This window comes from Ochotona curzoniae, unplaced genomic scaffold (genome assembly GCF_017591425.1).
Source record: "Ochotona curzoniae isolate NIBS_2020 unplaced genomic scaffold, NIBS_Ocur_1.0 scaffold_2587, whole genome shotgun sequence".
NCBI classification, from domain to species: Eukaryota; Metazoa; Chordata; class Mammalia; order Lagomorpha; family Ochotonidae; genus Ochotona; species Ochotona curzoniae.
The window spans coordinates 27787216-27805554 of record NW_024467096.1 but is presented as its reverse complement, the minus strand read 5'-3'; the positions used below and the strand labels follow the sequence as shown (position 1 = coordinate 27805554).

Below are 18339 nucleotides of genomic sequence, written 5' to 3'. Positions count from 1 at the left end.
TTGATTATTTTGATTATTTTGCAGAAATAATGACTCAAGTACTTGGATATTATTGCCCAGGTGGGAAACTGGGTGGAGTTCTAGGCTCCTGGCGTCAGCCTGACCAGCCCTCGCTGTTGTGGGCAGTCACCTGTGTGTTTCTGTGTGTGTACCTATCAACTAAATGAAAGCAAAATAAACATTAAGAAAAAAATCTTGGCTTTCTAAGGAAGATGGTGTCATGCCCACTGGGCAGCCTAGACTGCTCTTGCTCCTGGCTCAATGCTGTTTGCTCTCACACAGGGAACTAGTCAGGATGCCATGCCACAATCATGTCTTTTAAGGACACTGGTAAGACTGCCATGGAGCCTGAGGTGGCCATTCACTGCATCAGGATAACCGTGGCCTGTCGCAATGTCAAGTCGCTGGAGAAGGTGTGTGCTGACTTGATCAGAGGAGTAAAGGAGAAGAATCTATCTGAAGCTGGAAGAACCAGTTCAAATGCCTACCAAGACATTGCAAATCACTACAAGAAAAACACTATATGGGGAAGGGTCTAAGACCTGGGATCACTTCCAGCTGAGAATCCACAAGCATCCTGTTGACCTGCACAGTCCTTCTGAGATTGTTAAGCAGACCACTTCCATCAGCATTGAACTGGGAGCAGAAGCTGAAGTCACCATTGCAGATGTCTAGGCCAACCAAGTATTTTAACAAACTGACTGTCAATTGTTAGAGAAAGAGGAAGGAAGAAAAAAAGAAAGAAAAAGAAAAAGAAATTTGGCCACAGAAGACAATTGGCTGGATGCTGTTGTCTGCTAGCTTCCATTGGAGACCAGCAACCCCCGGGGGTTGGGAGGCGGGGCTGCCTTGACAGCCGCCTCGTTACCTGGTGCAGGTGACAGCTGTGTTCCCCTCCTCTTGGGCTGCTCTTGGCTGTGTCAACTCTGGAGTTCACATCTCAGCCATCCTTGACTTCCTCTGACTGTTTCAAGAATAGTCACTCTACAAGCATACCCACAATGCATTTCTGTTTAACAATTAATTCTGCTGTGCTTAACCCTAATGTGTTAAAATTCTCCAACTTTTTTCTGGGGGAGAGGAAGACTGAGAATGAATAGTTGAGAGGATTACATAGTGACTACGGGGAGCTGGGACTGGGGTCAGGGTGGAGCAGACATGGAGAGAAAGCCAGCTAAACAGAAGTAAATAAAAGTTTTTATGTCGAGCCTTGGTGACAGTTTACATGATTAATTTTTACTTATATATGCATTTAAAATTTTATTGACAAATAGCTATGTATTACTTTCATAAACAAAACAAAGAGGAAAAATCACAATAAGACAGCAATCATTTAAGCCTGACAGACTGCTTCCATAGAGCCGGAGGGTTGCTCAGTCAGAAGAATGTGCCATGATGCTTCTGATGGTTTAATGATGTGGAACCCAAAATAACTGTATAAACAGAGCCAAAAGCTGCTTCTCATAGCATTCGCGTATCTACCTGGAACAAGGCCTTTCACAAGTGACCACAGAACCCCATGCAACCTCCCCCAAAATTAAACATTTGTATTAGTTATATTTGCAAATGGAAAATGGAGGAAAGTATGTGAATCAAGATTTAGAATAATTATGATAGAATTGAAAAGCAGCTTAAAACAGGACGCGGCACAGTACCCTAGTGGCTAAAGTCCTCACCTTGCACGTGCCAGGATCCCGGTGGGTGCCAGTTCTAATCCCAGCGGCCCCGCTTCCCATCCAGCTCTCTGCTGGTAGCCTGGGAAAACAGTTGGGAACAGATCAAAGCCTTGCAACCCTGCACCCAAGTGGGAGTCCTGGAAGACGTTCCTGGCTCCTGGCTTCGGATCAACATAGCTCTGGTCGTTGTGGCCGCTTGGGGAGTGAATCAGCAGAAAGAAGAATCTTCCTTTCTGTTTCTCTTCTCTGTATATCTGATTTTCCAATAAAAATAAAAGCAACTACCTTTGAAAGTAGGTTAAAATTACCAAGAAATTGAACAATAGCAAGCCTAAGTTTTGACAACTCTCCTTCACCTATACGCGATGGGATACGAGTTGGCTTAACAGAACATGACATAAAGGAAGACCCAACAGCAGTAGTTGATTACAAATTCAGCAGCATCTAAGGAGCGTGACTTGCCCCAGGCCATGTTATTTTCCTTTATTAATCTAGTTTGTGTTTTGTTTTCAAGATAACGAAAGAGAAAGAAATCTTAACATCTGCTGGTTCACACCCCGAATGCTCACAATAGCCAGGACGAGACCAGGCCAAAACTAAGAGCCCAGAACTCAACACAGGACTCCCTCGTGAGTGCAAAGACCCGAGGACGGGAGCCATCGTCTGTTGCCTCCCAGAGTACACCTTAGCAGGAAGCTGTACCTGCAGTGAAGGGGTCAGCACTGGAATCAGGTACAGCCACGGTTATTCAGGCCTTTCAAACAGGGACATGACCACTGTGCCCAACACCCACCTGCTAGCAGTATTAAGATGATCACACCTAGAACATATTAAATGATAATTTCTCATTCTCTAATGGCTTCATTGTTTGTATATTTGCACCTTCATTGGCCCTATTGGCAACAGTGTGTGGAGTGCCTCATCTGAGATTTTGGGACCACCTCTCAGTGCTGTGGCTAATGGCTTCCTTTGTGCTCAGAGGCTTGTCTAGACCCAATCTAGTACTTAGAGCCAAAGAATAGACCTTTAATGCATTTTTCCTATCCTGTAACTTCTTTCTTCCATTTGTGAAAAACATACCTCATAGAGGCTTTTAAAATTTGTTAGAATTGTACTGTTTTTCAGAAGTCTGCTCCACATTGATTTGACATGGAAGGATAAACATTTGCTATTTTCATTTTCTGAAATACAAATATGCTTGAGAGTATCTGAACATTTTCTGAAACATAAACAAGGATTTGAGAATATTCCTGTCATGACAGCGCCTCTAAGAGAGGTACGCTGGCCTACCAGGTTGCTCTGGTTTGACTGCTAAGGATCTCAAGATTCTTTCCCTGGTTTAGTCATCTCAAGAAATTTGCATTCTTTAGCTCTGAGTAATTATAAGCAAGAAGATGATAACAAATTTCTTCAAAGCAGAAAAACTGTGTTTTTGGATTCTTATTGTCTGCTCCCTTCCTCTCTACATTCTGTCCCTCTCTCCCTGCTCTTCTTTCTTTCCCTGTTCCCCACCCTCTTTCCTTCCTTCCTTCCTTCCTTCCATCTTTCTGTAATGTCAAGGGATGCTCAGTACATAGCTGGAGAGGTGACTGATAGTGATAATGCAAATCTTTCTGTAAGGGAAGGCCTCCAGGACAGCCTAAACTGTTGACGGTTGAGACAAATCTACAGCGTTTCCAGGGCCAGCTGATTTGAAGGAGGTTGAGGAGTCCCTCGGGGGAAGAAAACATCTCCCAAGGATGGAGAGTCAAGGCCAGTGGCTTTGTCCAGAGATAATGCACTAGACCATACTGGGACCCCCTGCCAAGGACAAGCAGCAGGAAGACAGTCACCTTGGCAGCGGTAGGAAGGCCTGTGCAGCTGGAAGATCCCAGGCCCCTGGGGGAGGCAGGAGACCTTGCATGTGACTAGGAAGGAGTCCGCACTTGCATACTTAGAGCGGATGAGAATGGTGCTACCTGGAGACCTAATGTTTTCAGATATTCTCCACTTTGGAGAATACCGACGTGCTTCCAAAGGGTATATTCCTCTGTCATTACTCATGAAGGCCTGCCAGTAGGAGGTAGCGCCCACCTTGTGTTTTGGAGCCTGTGTTTCCCGTGGTAACATTTGTTGCTGCCCAATGCTCTTTGCAGTTACTCCAATGTGAGTCTTAACAAGGAAAGTGTCTGCTCCCAGAAAGTACTTCAGACGTAAGGCTGCCACTCTCTCTTCTCTCTTTCTTTCTTTTTTTTTTTTTTTGTAAGATTTATTTATTAACCGGAAAGTCAGATATACAGAGAAGTGGAGAGACAGTGAGGAAGATCTTCCGCCCCATGATTCACTCCCCAAGTTACCGCAATAGCTGGTGCTGTGCCGGAGCCAGGAGCCAAGAATTTCCTCCAGGTCTCCCATGTGGGTGCAGGGTCCCAAGGCTTTGGGCTGTCCTCAACTGCTTTCCCAGGCCACAAGCAGGGAGCTGGATGGGAAATGGAGCTGCCAGGATACGAACTGGCACCCATATGCGATCCTGGCACATTCAAGGTTAGGACTTCAGCCGCTAGGCCACACCGCCAGGCCCGCCACTCTCTCTTCTAAGGAAACAGAGTACAAGCTGAAACAACTGTGTCTCCTAACAAACACAGTCACATCCCTGTTAGAAATACCATTTTTATTGGACAAAAAATACATGTACCCCTAGTAATGACTTGTCTAAGGCCATACCACTGTGAATGCGCCCAATCTTGTCTGATCTAGGAAGGTAATTGGGGTTGGGTCTGGTTAGCACTTGGATGAAAGAAACGTCTAATCTTGGGACCAGCATGGTGGGGAATCAGACTAGTCTGCCACCTGTGGTGCTGGCATCTTATATGGGTGCAAGTTCATGTTCTGCGGTTCCACTTCCCATCCAGCTCTGTGTTCACGGCCTGAGAAGGCAGCAGAGGATGGCCCAAGTCCCTGCGCTCCTGCTCCTGGCTTCAGATCAGTCTAGCTCTGGCCATTGCAGCTGTTTTAGGGAGTGAACCAGCACATACAAGAGCTATCTGTGTCCCCCCCTGTATTTCTACAACTCTGCCAAGTAAAATGAGTATTTTTAAAATGAGAAAACATTTTCCTTTTAAAAAAATTTTTATGCATTTTATTAGAGAGCATGTGTGCACATGCAAGCCTACTGGTTCACTCCTCAAATTGCTGGGAGCTGGGAAGACACCCCAACTTTCCCACCTGGGTGGCTGGGATCCAACCACTGGCGCATGACTGCTGCCTCCCAGCATGCACGTTAGCAGAAAGCTGGAGTTAGGAGCAGAGTCAGGGCTCAATCTCCTGCACTTGGTTATGGGACGTGGGCATCCCGAGCGGTGTCTGCCCCTGGAGCCGAACAGCCGCACCTGAAACAAACTCCAAGCAAGCATCTTCTCTAGCCTGGGATGGACAAGGAAAAGTTAAGCATGTTTTTAGAACATTGCTAGTAGCATAGATAAACACAAAATAAGTTCTATGTACCTTGTGAAGTCTAACATTTCTGGTTCTTTCATAGTGTGAGACTATCAGAGTTTCATTGGTGATCTGTAAGAATGCTGACAGCGCTCATCACTGGGTTTGTTGCTGTCACATCTGCACATATCTGTGCATATCTGTCACATATCCACGTGCATCTCAGGCCTCTTCTATTCTGACCCTGAAGTGGGAACTAAAAGTACAATTGAACATGGCTGTAAAATGCGTCGAGTTGCCTTTGCACGTTTTCTGGTTTTGCTCTTGGTTTTTTCGTTTTTTTTTTTTCCCCTAGTTCAAGGAAAAAGGAGAAAAGCTGAATTATTTGTGGTCTGGAATGACTGTGCTCTGGGGATGGCCACCTATGTGAAATGGGCACAGCCTTGCTTCTGCTACACAGAACAAGTTCCCAATGCAATATTTCCAAACTTTGTGATTGGGAAACACAGGATATTCAACATGTAGTGAGGCAAAGGGGGAGAATTTTGGCATTTATTTTGCCTTTGGCAAAAGAGTTTTGTCTCCCTGTTGGAATGACTTCGAAAAATGAGCTTTATTAAACTGTACTGGGAGTGATGTTTAAGTAGGGACAGGACCCATGTTTACCTCTGTGGAATTATGTAAAATATTCCACCAGGGAGACGGAACCAGACAGAAGAAGTTAGTAAAAAAAAAAATCTCCATGTAACCATACTTTTTTTAGTGCTTAATTTAGTGCAATGAAAAACAAGATGGCTAGTAGTCTAGGTATGCATGTACGCATGTCCATGCATATTCACGTGAGTGCGTGAGTGTGTGTGTGTGTGTGTGTGTGTGTGTGTGTGTGTGTGTGTGTGAATGCTAACTCGACTTTCCTAGTTCTTGCTTTTGCCTCTGCCCCTGGTCGAGAAGGAAGTGGCTTTGACCATGACTGCAGAAACTTCCTTAATGTTCACTAAATTTTTCTCCCTCTGTCATTCACCAATGTTTATTTACAAAATGAATTCTCTTTTAAAAAATAATCCCCCTACCCTGCTAGAAAACCCTGAAGTCGCTGGCATCCTACCCCTCAGCTGCAGCTCCAAGGACCTGCAGCAGCTTGAGCTGTTGCCCGTTGGAAAGCAGCGGGAAGTGTTATCCTGTTGAGGAAGAGACAACTGGGAGGAAAGGTGACGTGCACCTTGTTTTCACACTTGATCTTAGCCAAAAGGCCGAGAAACGATGTGCACCTTGTTTTTAAATTTCCTGGGTGAGTATGGAATGGAACATCTCAAAGGATGCTAAGCGGAAAGAATCTTCAGAAAAGATTAGTGCTGGAGAGAGAGCCTGGAAGAGCATTTTGCAAGAAAGTCAAACTTCAGTCAAATGCTTAGTTCTTTCCACCAGAGGCCAAAACTATCAAAACTGGAACTCTTTCATTAGGACAAGACTGAGGGGCTTTTGTGAAGGGGCTGGCAGCCAATTCTGCAAGAACTAGCTTTTCCCTTACACTTTGAGCTCTGTGATAGGATTAAGATGCTTCCACACGGGGCGTATTCATCCATTGGTCTTCCTGCAAAGCAAAAACAAAACAAACAGTACTGTTGCTGCTATCCTGGTCTCTTTACTGCTACTTTAAATAGTTACTGATAAATAACCAGAACTTCATAAGAAAAATAACTTATTAAACAACAAAACACTAAATATGCTTTCATTACATCCATCCAAAAAGATTGTGAACTCAGCATCAGATGGGCACAGCATATGCGACCTGTGGAACCTGGACACTTGTGTTTAGTTTTTACCAAATATATCCCGTTTTAAGGTGTCACACTTAATAGCTGAAATGCTTAACCTTTAAATCTCATGGGTTCATTGAAAATCTGTCTTCTTCCTAAATGATGTCTTGAAAGATGACCTCTTTCTCCCAGTAGTATCACTGCTCAAAACTTTGAACGACAGATCTAACTGAGGACTCATCTGTCACTAGATGGGGTCAAAGCATTTCTGTTGCCGGTTAACTTGGGAAAAGAAAAGTTCCAGAAGGTTTGCCTTTCTCCCTCGTGTATGTGGGAGTGTTAAACCCCAAATAGAACAGTGTTCAACTTTTTTCCCCCCATATTTTGTTTTTCCATAAACAAACTTTATCTGTGGCCTTGTAGCAGACGGTCATTTCCAGGAAACACACAGCTAACAGTGTCATTCCCCTTGTTTTGCACATCATATAAAAACAAAGTTTAAGTAAATATTTGAATGAGTACAATTTGAAACATTTAACTTTGCAGCAGCCTTTGCCGACCGTGGATCGATCACTGTTCTGGGGTTCTGTGACAGGACTCTGGGTTTTCCCTGCACTGTTTCCATGAAGCCAGTTCTGTGCAACGCCCAATGCATGAGTGAAGCATGCTCAGACAACTGGCGTGTACAGAATGGAACTCAAATTGGGAGGTTAAGCGCCTGTTGCTGCTTAAAGCTAGGCTATAAATAGCAGGACAGCAACACCTAGTGCTAAACACAGATATAGCACAAGGGTTGGTTGCATACAGCTTCTTAAATTTGAAGCAACCCTCCCACTGGATCGCTCTTCTGCCTGGTTCATCAACCATAGGGCTATTCTGTGACATGACTGGCTTGGACTAGCTGAGCTCTAAGGTCTTTTCTGGCTCTTTCTGCAATGCTCCAGTTGTACTAGCACTCTGTGCTTTTTCATTGTTGTCACACAGTCCTTTCAGTGAACTTGTCCTTTAGATAAAGGGGCCTTGCTTAGGCCCAGCTTTTATCTGTTGTGTCAATGATCTTTGTGTGGACTGTAAGGAAGAAATATGAGAGCTCAGGCACTGGGACCATGTGATATAGAAGCCCCACAACGTCATTTTTGCCCCTCTTGCCTCTCTAAAAGCAGCAAGATAAGAGCAAGGTCAATCTGCATACTAGAAAAAAGAAGAGAAGGTATGAGAGTTTATGTGCAAAAATAATACCACCTGTCTGCCATTCCTGGGTGGTGGGTACAATGGGTGGGCCGCCTCTGTCCTAAGGCTGTAGCTAGTTTTTCAGTTTTCCTCTGGCAGAGAATATCATGATAGCATCTGTATAAAAGTACAGCAGAGCCATAAGTTTGCATAGCCACATTCCCTCCAAGTAACAAATTTAGTATCTTTGCTATTTCCCTATTTTTTTTCTCTTACAGAATGGTAAGCATTTATTAACTATGGAAAGTAGTCAGATGAAGCAGACAAAACCTTTCACTTTGTAGAGAAGCATAAGGCGAGAAGAGAGATGGATGATTACAAACATAAATGGCTACACCAGTGGGTTTGGAAGGTGCCCATCAGTGGCTGGCATTTAACCTAGTGGCTGAGATGCTGATGAAGAGACTTACCATTCACATCAGGAATGTGTGGGTTCAGTATTCAGCACTCATTCCTGACTCGTCCTCCTGCCAGTACAATCCCTTGGAGACAGCAGGGGATGGGACAAGCAATTGGGTTCCTGGTACCCACCGGAGACCTGGATTCCAGGTTCCTGGCCTCAACCTGGCCCAGCCCTGGTCTGTGAACATCTGGAGAGGGAATCAACGAATAGCAGAGCATCTATCTGTTTCCTTTAAAAACTACACATATTGAAATGAAATCAGCATATTGAAGTTATCTATGCCCCCATGTTTACAGCAGCTTAATTCACAATAACCGAGACATGGAATCCGCCTAGATGCCCATCCATGGGTGACTGGCATAAGAAAGGGCAGCAGATATACACCATTCAATACTACTCAGCCATAAAAATATAGCAAAATCTCATTTGCAACTAAATGGATGCAATGCAATAGGAAAACATTAGGCTTAGTGAAATAAGCCAGTTCCACAAAGAAAAAGATCATATGTTTTCCCTAAACTGTGATAGTTAATACACAGAGCAAAAAATATAATCTATATGTGTGAGAGTAACATTCTAGAATGTCACTTTTGTGTACCGTCTTTGTTTTATACTCCAGAAAGAGTCGATTTTTTGCTTTTTTTTTTTTGTTTGCTTGGGCTTTTGTTGTTTGTTATTATTCTTTCCTACTTTCCAAGTATTGATACTGTTGCCTAGGAGTGTTAAACCTGTGAATAAATGAATGAATGATTAAATTTTCAAAATCTTATTTTTAGAAAACGTGCATATTAGTGCTCCCTCTGAGAGTCAGAAGTTCTCGCTGGACTCCCAGTGGGAATTTGTGACTTGTGTCTTCCCCTGTTTACCACAGTCATGTGGAGGGTGTCATGTGCCAGGATATCCGGCCACGATTATCCTAGCCACGGGTCACTTAAGTGCGCCTTTCTTGTCCAAAGCAGAGAGCTCAGAGTTAAATCTCTCCATGCTCTAGCTAATACTAGGTAATATGTATCTTTCTGAATCAATGTCTGACTGCTCAGGAAAAAAAAAAGAAAGGAAACTCTATTGTCTGTGTTTTCCAAGCAGCACTAGAAATACCAGCACCTGGTTTTTAACACATATAAAAAATCAAGTGAACCAAAGGTGGTTCAAACAATGTGGCTTATTTTCTGCCTGCACCACAGCTCTAAGTCCCTCCTCCCAGCCTGCTTCCCTCTCTCCTTCGCTTTAGCTTTTTTTGTTCATCGTGTTCTGACTTGATTCTTCATGGGTCTTAACTTACTTACTCTGGTGTATTCCCAGGTGTAGGCAAGTGCTTTATTCTGTTCACAGCTGCTTCCCAGAGCGAAAAACAACGCCAGGTCTATAGATGATGCTGAAATAGGGATGGATGAGCCACAAATGAATCAATGAGTGAGTTCAAGTTGCAGATGCACTCATGAGGTCACTGCTCATCCCCAACCCTAAACCATGTAGACTGTTACTTGAAATCCAATGCCTCAGGTCTTTTGTCAGAGCTATGGGCTAACTTGGTACCTTGAATCCCTCCAGTCTTCAATGGCATCCTAGTGAGATTTCCCAAGCTTGCTTACCCGGCTGTTACCTTGCCTTGTAACTATACCAGGTAGGGATGCCTGTCCAAGGAGCTAGGAAAGAAGAGCCATTCCGTTTTATGCGCCTTAATACCTTGGCTATTTTAGTATCTACTGTGCTTGTTAGTAGGTTTTAAACAGTTTAGGACACAAAGAGGAGTTGGGCTGGGATCACCAGTTGGCTGTTCCTAGGCTGCGCATGATGGAGCTGGTAGAGGCTGGTTTCCAGTTAATGTCTTGTGTGTGTGTGTGTGTGTGTGTGTGTGTTCCACAGGGATCACAGACAAGCCTCCTTCAGAAACACTGGTGACAACACTTGAGCAAGAGTTCAGTTGGCTAAATCGCTGGATGCACAGTTTCTGTGCTCATTGCTTGCACCAGAGAGAAGCTCTTAGCTTTCAAGGAGATCACATGCTCACACACAAAGGCTTCTTAGCTCCAATCTGGTCAAACAGGTACTTTTATTCCATTGGAATTATTTTTTTTTAAGATTTATTTATTTTTATTACAAAGTCAGATATACAGAGAGGAGAGATAGAGAGAAATATCTTCTGTCCGATAATTCACTCCCCAAGTGAACGCAATGGCTGGTTCTGTGCCAATCTGGAACCAGGAGCCAGGAACTTCCTCCAGGTCTCCCACACGGGTGCAGGATCCCAAAGCTTTGGGCCATCCTGGACTGCTTTCTCAGGCCACACGCAGGGAACGGGATGGGAAGTGGAGCTTCCGGGATTGGAACCAGCACCCATATGGGATCCCGGCGTGTTCAAGGCGAGGACTTTAGAAGCTAGGCCACACCCCTAGACTCTCCCATTGGAATTATTTTAAATCATAGAATCTTGGGTATAGAGGGAACCTCAGAAATTATCCAGTCTAGGGGCCAGCACTGTGGTGTATATAAAACTACCACCTGTGACGCCAACATCTCATATGGACACAGATTTGAGACCTAGCTTCTCCACTTCCCTGTGAATGCACCTCGGAAAGCAGCAGAAAATGGCCCCTTGGGTCTCTGCACTCCTTAGGAGACCTGGCTGAGGTTACAGGCTCCTGGCTTCAGCCTGGCACAGTCCTAGCCATTAAAGCTATTTGATGAATCAACCAGCGGATGGAAGAGCCCTGGCCCTTCCTCATCGAGTGCAGCACCTTGCACATGATAACTGCTTCACTCCACCTGCCCATTGAAGAGGAGAGCCCACACACAAAGCGCTGGGATTATTTTATCAATTCATGCCAACAAAGGTTTGGTTTTAACCTCTGTCCTTTCTTCTAATTTTTTTAAGACGAAGAAATAACAAGAAATGTCTTTGTTGGGTTCTCCTTTAGACCCCTGTGAAAGGAACCTGCGGGCCTGACACAGTGTCCTTCCCAACCTTTCAGCACCCTCCCCGTTTCTCTGAGATCCTTGGTTCGAGTCCAGCCTCATATGCTTTCATAGGTTTCCTGGTAAAAGTTTCAGATGTGCAAATGCTTTTAAACAGCCCCAGTACACACGTATACTGACCTAACAGGAGAAAAGTAAAAATTACAGACCATGGAATCACTTGTTCTCTGGTGCAAAACCAGCACTTTATAGATACTAATTGTATCGGATTTGTTATTTAACATCTCAGAACCTCAGTTATATCAGTTGGAAATGGAAATTGCAATGGTGAATGCTGAGGGCTTAGCCATGGATTTTCACCATTCCCATCTTCTTATTTCCATGAGCTTAACAGAACCTGAAAGTGGGCTTTGGCCTGGTGCGATAGCGTAGCGGCTGAAGTCCTCACCTTGAACGTGCCAGGATCCCATATGGGCGCCGGTTCTAATCCCGGCAGCTCCACTTCCCATCCACCTCCCTGCTTGTGGCCTTGGAAAGCAGTCGAGGACGGCCCAAAGCCTTGGGACCCTGCACCCATGTGGGAGACATGGAAGAAGCTCCTGATTCCTGGCTTCAGATTGGCTCAGCTCCAGCCATTGTGGCTGCTTGGGGAGTGAACCATTGGATGGAAAATCTTTCTCTTGTCTCTCCTCCTCTCTGTATATCTGCCTTTCCAATAAAAATAAATAAATCTTAGAAAAAAAGAAAGTGGGCTTATTATCTCATCGTAGATTTTGATTCTTTTTCTTTTTCAAGGATGCCAAGGAAAGAAACTAAAAGAATATCCATTTCCTATTTAAGACTTAACTTTCTCCCTGGCTCCTAACATAAAGAATAGCTAAGGACTTGGAAATGCTAAGTGCCTGCTTTGATCAGATTATATATATTTGACCTGTTTATATTATTGAGATACTGCACAGAGCCACATAAAAAAAATGATGAAGTAATACACGACAATCAAATATTTCTAATTGGAAAAATTGAAAGCTAAAAAGCAATTTTACAGAGGAGAAGACAAATGTTATCATAAATGTTTTCTAGAAAAGAGGCATCATATAAGACTATCTCAAGGTATTTCCCTTCTTGTCTTTTTTTCTGTTTTTCATTTTGTAGGTGGTGGTGGTAGTGGGTTTTTTTTTTTTTGTTTACTCCTTTCCTCTATTTCTTTTCCACTTGTGTTCCCAACACAACTCGTTGGTAAAACGTTCAGGAACAACCCAAATCTGTCCCCAAATCAACTCTGTCCAGAACCGAGCTTTGGATCAGTGAGTGACGCAAGAAGCTGTTTTTGGCTTTAGAAATGTTTTCCTCTCCTGCTGTCCTTCTGTCCTCTCCATCTTTTCTCCACCTCTCCTCCGCAGGCGCCCCCCTGTTTCTCTCTTCCTGTTTTCTTAGTTTCTTTCCCTCTCCTTGGTGGCCAAAGCACTGATCCATCAGGGCTGCTGTCACAATCATTGGGCCTATCTGTGGCTCTTCTATCATCATGATAAAACAAGATAGGGGTAGCCTTGCCAAAATCAGACTCTCTCCACAGTAGCCCGTGTCAGGCTGCCTGGTGCGGACAGGGCTGCCAATAAGAGCATTTCCTTGCAGCTGCAAGGCCTGGGACAGCGAGCCTATAACTACTAACTGCTTAACGAGTTTGCTGCTGACATAATTAAATTGTTTTGCTTTGCAAAAATATGGGAAAATGCTGATAAATTCCAGATGATTTCAAAACACATTTGAGGGTCAGATATACAAAAGGCAGATAAAATCTGAATTAGGTAAGTACAAGCTGATGCACAAATCTCTCCTGAGCTCCAAACATCTTGCAGATTAGAAAGCTTTAAATTTGACAAGTCCCAGTTAGAGATGACAAAAAAAAAATTGAACTTTGCTCTCCTTCATCTCCGAGGCATTATAAAAACAGAGGGTTCACTCAAAGTTGAAGTCAGCTAGGGAAAAGCAAAAGGGAGTGAATGTTATAGATGCACACTGGGGAGATTTCCATCCACTTTGAAAACCTGACTATGTAGCAGGCACACCCTTGGCCTGTCTGCCTGGGTGGAGCATCTTCATAGCGTGCCCAACACACCTGCTCCATACTCCCGTCTCTGTTTCAGTGCTCAAAGACCTTAGCAGGAAGCCCCACACCACGACCCACATCTATCCATCATCATTCAGGGTTACAGAGCCCGCAAGGCTGTATGCCAGAGCGAACTAGACCTTTTGTTACACACAGTTAATGAGCCTACATCTTTTGTTCCCAGCTCTGAAATTTCAATTTGAGATGCTTAAACTTACCAAAAGCTGGAAAAAGGACACCAAATGCAAGTATCACCTAATTTCATCAATCGGACATCCCTTTGTCTAAATATAACACTTTTCATTCTTCCAAGATACTTCACCCTGATTCTAGTATTATCTTACCCCAGTGCCATAGTACTGCAATTTCTCCCAATTGGTCCAGTAACCTTTTCCTTTGTCTTTTCAGACTTGGACAATTTCGAACAGTCTAGACCAGTGCTTTTCAAAATTATCTCTGTAACCTGAGGGTGTCTGTTTGTTTCTTTATGCTTAACTCCAGGCTAAACATTGGTCAAAAACATCACCTCCACACACTGATAGCCTTTGTACTGTATCCCCCCACCAGACAAAGATGCTGGTTTGTCCCCATGTTGGTGATGAAGTGTGACCTCCTGGTTAAACAGCAATAGACATATTTCCATATTGTACAGGTTCTTTTTATCATTTTAGATTTTCCTTCTTTCATCCAGTGGTTTTACATTTCTTGATGTTCCTTTCCTAAATTAATTAATGTATTGGTGTTTGCAAACTGTTAGTTTTATTTTCCAATCACTTAGTACGTGTCAGATTTAATCTACAGTGTCAGATTCACTTCTTCCGACACTGAAGCTCATGATTTTCCTCCCCACATGAGCTACTTCTTCAACATGTCAGCACATGAGACTTAAATTGCTAAGAAAATAAACTATTTCAACCTCATCTCTCGTTTAAAACTGCATTTTTAAAGAAGATTTCTTTATTAGAAAGTCATAAGGATACTGGAGCAGAAACACAGAGAAAGATGCCTTCACTCCCACATGACTGAAACAGGCCTGGTCAAACTGAAATCAGGAGCCAGGAGTGTCTTCTGGGTCTCCCTTACGGATGTAGAGGCCCAAACTCTTGGGCCATTATCCTACTGCCTTCCCTGCTGCATTATTAGTGAGCTGAATCAAAAGTAGAACAGCTGAGATTTGAACTGGCACCATTATGGGATGCCAGCATTTCAGGAGGCAGCTTTACGTGCTGTTCCACAATGCCATCCCAAGAGCTCCATCTTATTTTACTTGGCAAATAGGGGCTTCTTTTGAAGTTTTGAACTTTACTTTAATACCCTGTGGCTAGATCCTGGCATAATAGCCTGGTGGCTAATGTCTTCACCTTGCAACTGCTAGGATCCCATTAGGGCACTGGTTCGTGTCTTGGCTGCTCCACTTCCCATCCAGCTCCCTGCTTGTGGCCTGGGAAAGCAATCGAAGATGGCCGAAAGCCTTGGGATGCTGCACCTGCATGGGAGACCCAGAGGAGGCTCCTGGCTCCTAGCTTTGGATCGGCTTAGCTCTGGTTGTTGCAGCTACTTGGGAAAATGAAAGAATGGACAGAAGATCTCTGTCTCTCCTTCTCTCTCTGTAAATCTGACTTTCCAATAGAAAATTAACAAATAAATAAATAAAATATTTTTTTTAAAAAAATGGCTAGAACCCCTACACAGCTGTTGTTTTAAGGGTCACATGTGAACTGATGTCAAGCCAAGTTTCCCTCTTCGGCATCACTGACTTTCTCCCACTTCTTCAGGGGTCCAGGTTTTATTGAATGGATGGGGGGGATGGGTGGGTGGATAGATGAATGGGTGCATGGATGGGTTGATTTTTGTGTGATGAGGTATTTGAATCTAAATGTCAATTCTGGGTGTTTTTCTGTTTGCTGTCTAAGATTTTTAAAAAGTTTTCTTTGAAATGCAAAATCACAGAGCGCAGGAGAGACCAAAAGAGAGGTCTTCCTTCCAATGGTTTACTCTCCCAATAACTATAACACCCAGAGCTGGTCTAGACAGAAGCCAGGAACTTCTTCCAGGACGCCCATGTGAGTGCATTGGTGCAGGGTCCTGAGCCATTCTCTCTTGCTTTCCCAGACCATAAGCAGAGAGCTGGATCAAAAGTAGAGCATATGACAGAGCCGGGGGAGGGGGGACCCCAGAACAGAGCAGGAGGTCCGGAGGAGGCTTGTATCCCAACCCAAGAGACTCCTGGATCCTCACCAAGGACTATCAGTACGGGCACTAAGGAGTTTATCCCAACTGCCAAGGAGACCACGGGCAATTGGAGTACCCTCCCAGGTCAAGAACTCTGAGGTCATCCAGTCCCTATTGGATCTCCCACACAGCATGGAAAAAGCCTGGATCCCTCCCCATAGGCTCTAATGTCAATCTGAATAACAGCCAGGAGCCCTGAGTGGTCCTCAGAAACAGACGTACAGTAAACTTCCTTTGGGACTAGAGAGAGGAGCTTTCTCTAGTTCTTACCTAGTTCCAACTTTGCAATGAGCATCAGGGTCACTCTGGAGCTGCCCCCCCCAAAAAAATAGATCAGATAGACAGAGACCAATAAGGAAAGCTTAGATTGGACAAGAAACAGTCAGCTTGAACTCCCATATACCTTACTAGGTAGGACACAAAAATTAGTTACCCCTCACTACGGTATTAAAGATTTCTCTGCACACCCCTCCTAAAACTGTTCTGCGCCTCAATTGCTAGCATATGGCTTGTTTGAGGTATAAGCCTTTTTGGACTATCCTAAAATTTGCATAGTTCAGTAGAAACCACACTTGAATACTATAAGCTGCTAAATAATAAAAATGAAAATAGACACAAGACAGCTGAATAGTACCCTAAAACTGTTTAAGGTGTATAGCAGCCGGTTGTGTGTATAAACTAAAATTGAGATGTCAATGAGGTAGTTACAGAATGTGGTTAAGCACTTGCATTTTCTAACATATTGGAGACTCAATACCATGTCAATTAACTTCATGATGTTGTAAATTGTTGTCGAAGTTGTGTAGTGGCTTTTCATTGGAGGGGATGATATTCTGCCAACTCTACTATCAGATCAGGGATGGTTTCCCAATGAAACTCTTGAATTTATCTGGACAATAAGACGCCAGACACTCTACATGGTCCATGCGCGCAATGAAGGAATCATGACTGGTTATGAGCTGTACTACTGTAGCAATATGGAGGAATTCAATATGGGGGAAGGGTTGGGGGATGGGTTGGGGGAATCCCAGAGCCTATGAAACTGTGTCATAAGATAAAATTTTAACAAAAAAGTAGAGCCTATGTAACACAAACTGGCACCCATATGGGATGCTGGCACGACAGGCATAACCTAATACGCCATGATGTCGACCTTTGGTTGGTTTTCTTGTTTTTTTTGTTTGTTTATTTGTTTTTGTTTTTTAACAAAGGCTTATCAGATTTTTAAAAATTTATTTATTTTTATTGCAAAGTCAGATATATACAGAGAGGAGGAGAGACAAAGAGAAATATCTTCTGTCCGATGAATCAGTCCCCAAGCGACTGCAACAGGTGCTGAGTTGATCCAAAGCCAGGAGCCCAGATCCTCTTCCAGGTCTCCCACATGGGTGCAGGGTCCCAAGGCTTTGGGCCATCCTCGACTGCCTTCCCAGGCCACAAGCAGGGAGCATCCAGGGAAGCAGGGCTGCCAGGATTAGAACCGGCGCCCGTGTGGGACCTCAGTGTTTTCAAGGTGAGGACTTTAGCCACCAGGGCACAGCGCTGGGCCCTTGGTTGGTTTTAATGGCAAGTTGGATTGAAGAGTTTGGCTGTGCCTCCACCATGCTTTTCTGAAGTAAGATATTGGGAGCCGCTGGCTTGGGTCTGCAAAGCTCTCATGCAAAGGCCCAGTTGGCATCCCCTCCAAGGAGCATTCAGACTCACCTTCCCTTAAGTTGGTGCCCAAGGGCAGTGCTAGTGCCTGATATCCCTGCTGGCTATAAGGATCCTGAGACATGAAGAGTGAGAGCATATTGACCCTGTAGCCCAGCCCAGGGCAGGGGTAGAATTCCACTTTCTGTTCTTTGCCAGGCTCTGCTCTCATTAAACAAACCTCTGCTTTGAAGAAACTCGCATGATTTTGAAGGGAAATGTGCAGGGCATCCCCTGGCTCTATCCCTGGTCCTGGTCTTTGTGACCTTAAGTGACAACAACTCTTCGTATCACTAATACATTTACATTTACAAGTCACATCGACAGTATCATGGTTTGCCTGCATGTGTTATTAGTGCGTAAAAGGGTCCCCCAAATTAAAACAAAATATCCTCTTCGTTTGTCATCTTGGTACTGTTTAACATGAGGGTTTCAACAGCCTTTATTTTCCAAACATGCAAACAGGGGAGAGTGATCTGACCCACAGTATATTGACATACCATGTAGCTTTAACCTTGAGATAAAAAGTAAAGGAAAAAGTCAAAACAGCCCAAACCAAATACCAACAGAAACAGGCCTTTCTTCACTCCAGACCCTTCACCCCAGAATCAAGGGAAAAAAACGGGTGAACACACACTGGCAATGATGAACTCCAAGAGATCTGTACTGCACAACTCTACAGGGTCTCCAGAACACGGCCAGGAAGCCCAGTGAGTTCATTCACTAATTGAACAAATGCATCTTACTAAGAGTGTCCGTGTGTGCCAGACACATGTCTAGGTGTTGGGGATGTTTTGTGTCTATAGACGATGCTTAAGATTTGCAAGCCCCCTGCCCTTTTAGAATGTATCCAGTGGTATTGAAAAAAATTAGAGAATATAGTATACTATGTTGAGATCAGAACATAACACC

The 18339-nt window shown here is 44.0% G+C and overlaps 1 pseudogene; it reads left to right on the top strand.

Annotated features, from left to right (window-relative positions):
- Nucleotides 1-311: 311 nt before the first annotated feature.
- On the top strand, nucleotides 312-675 carry LOC121171123 (annotated as a pseudogene).
- Nucleotides 676-18339: the final 17664 nt, after the last annotated feature.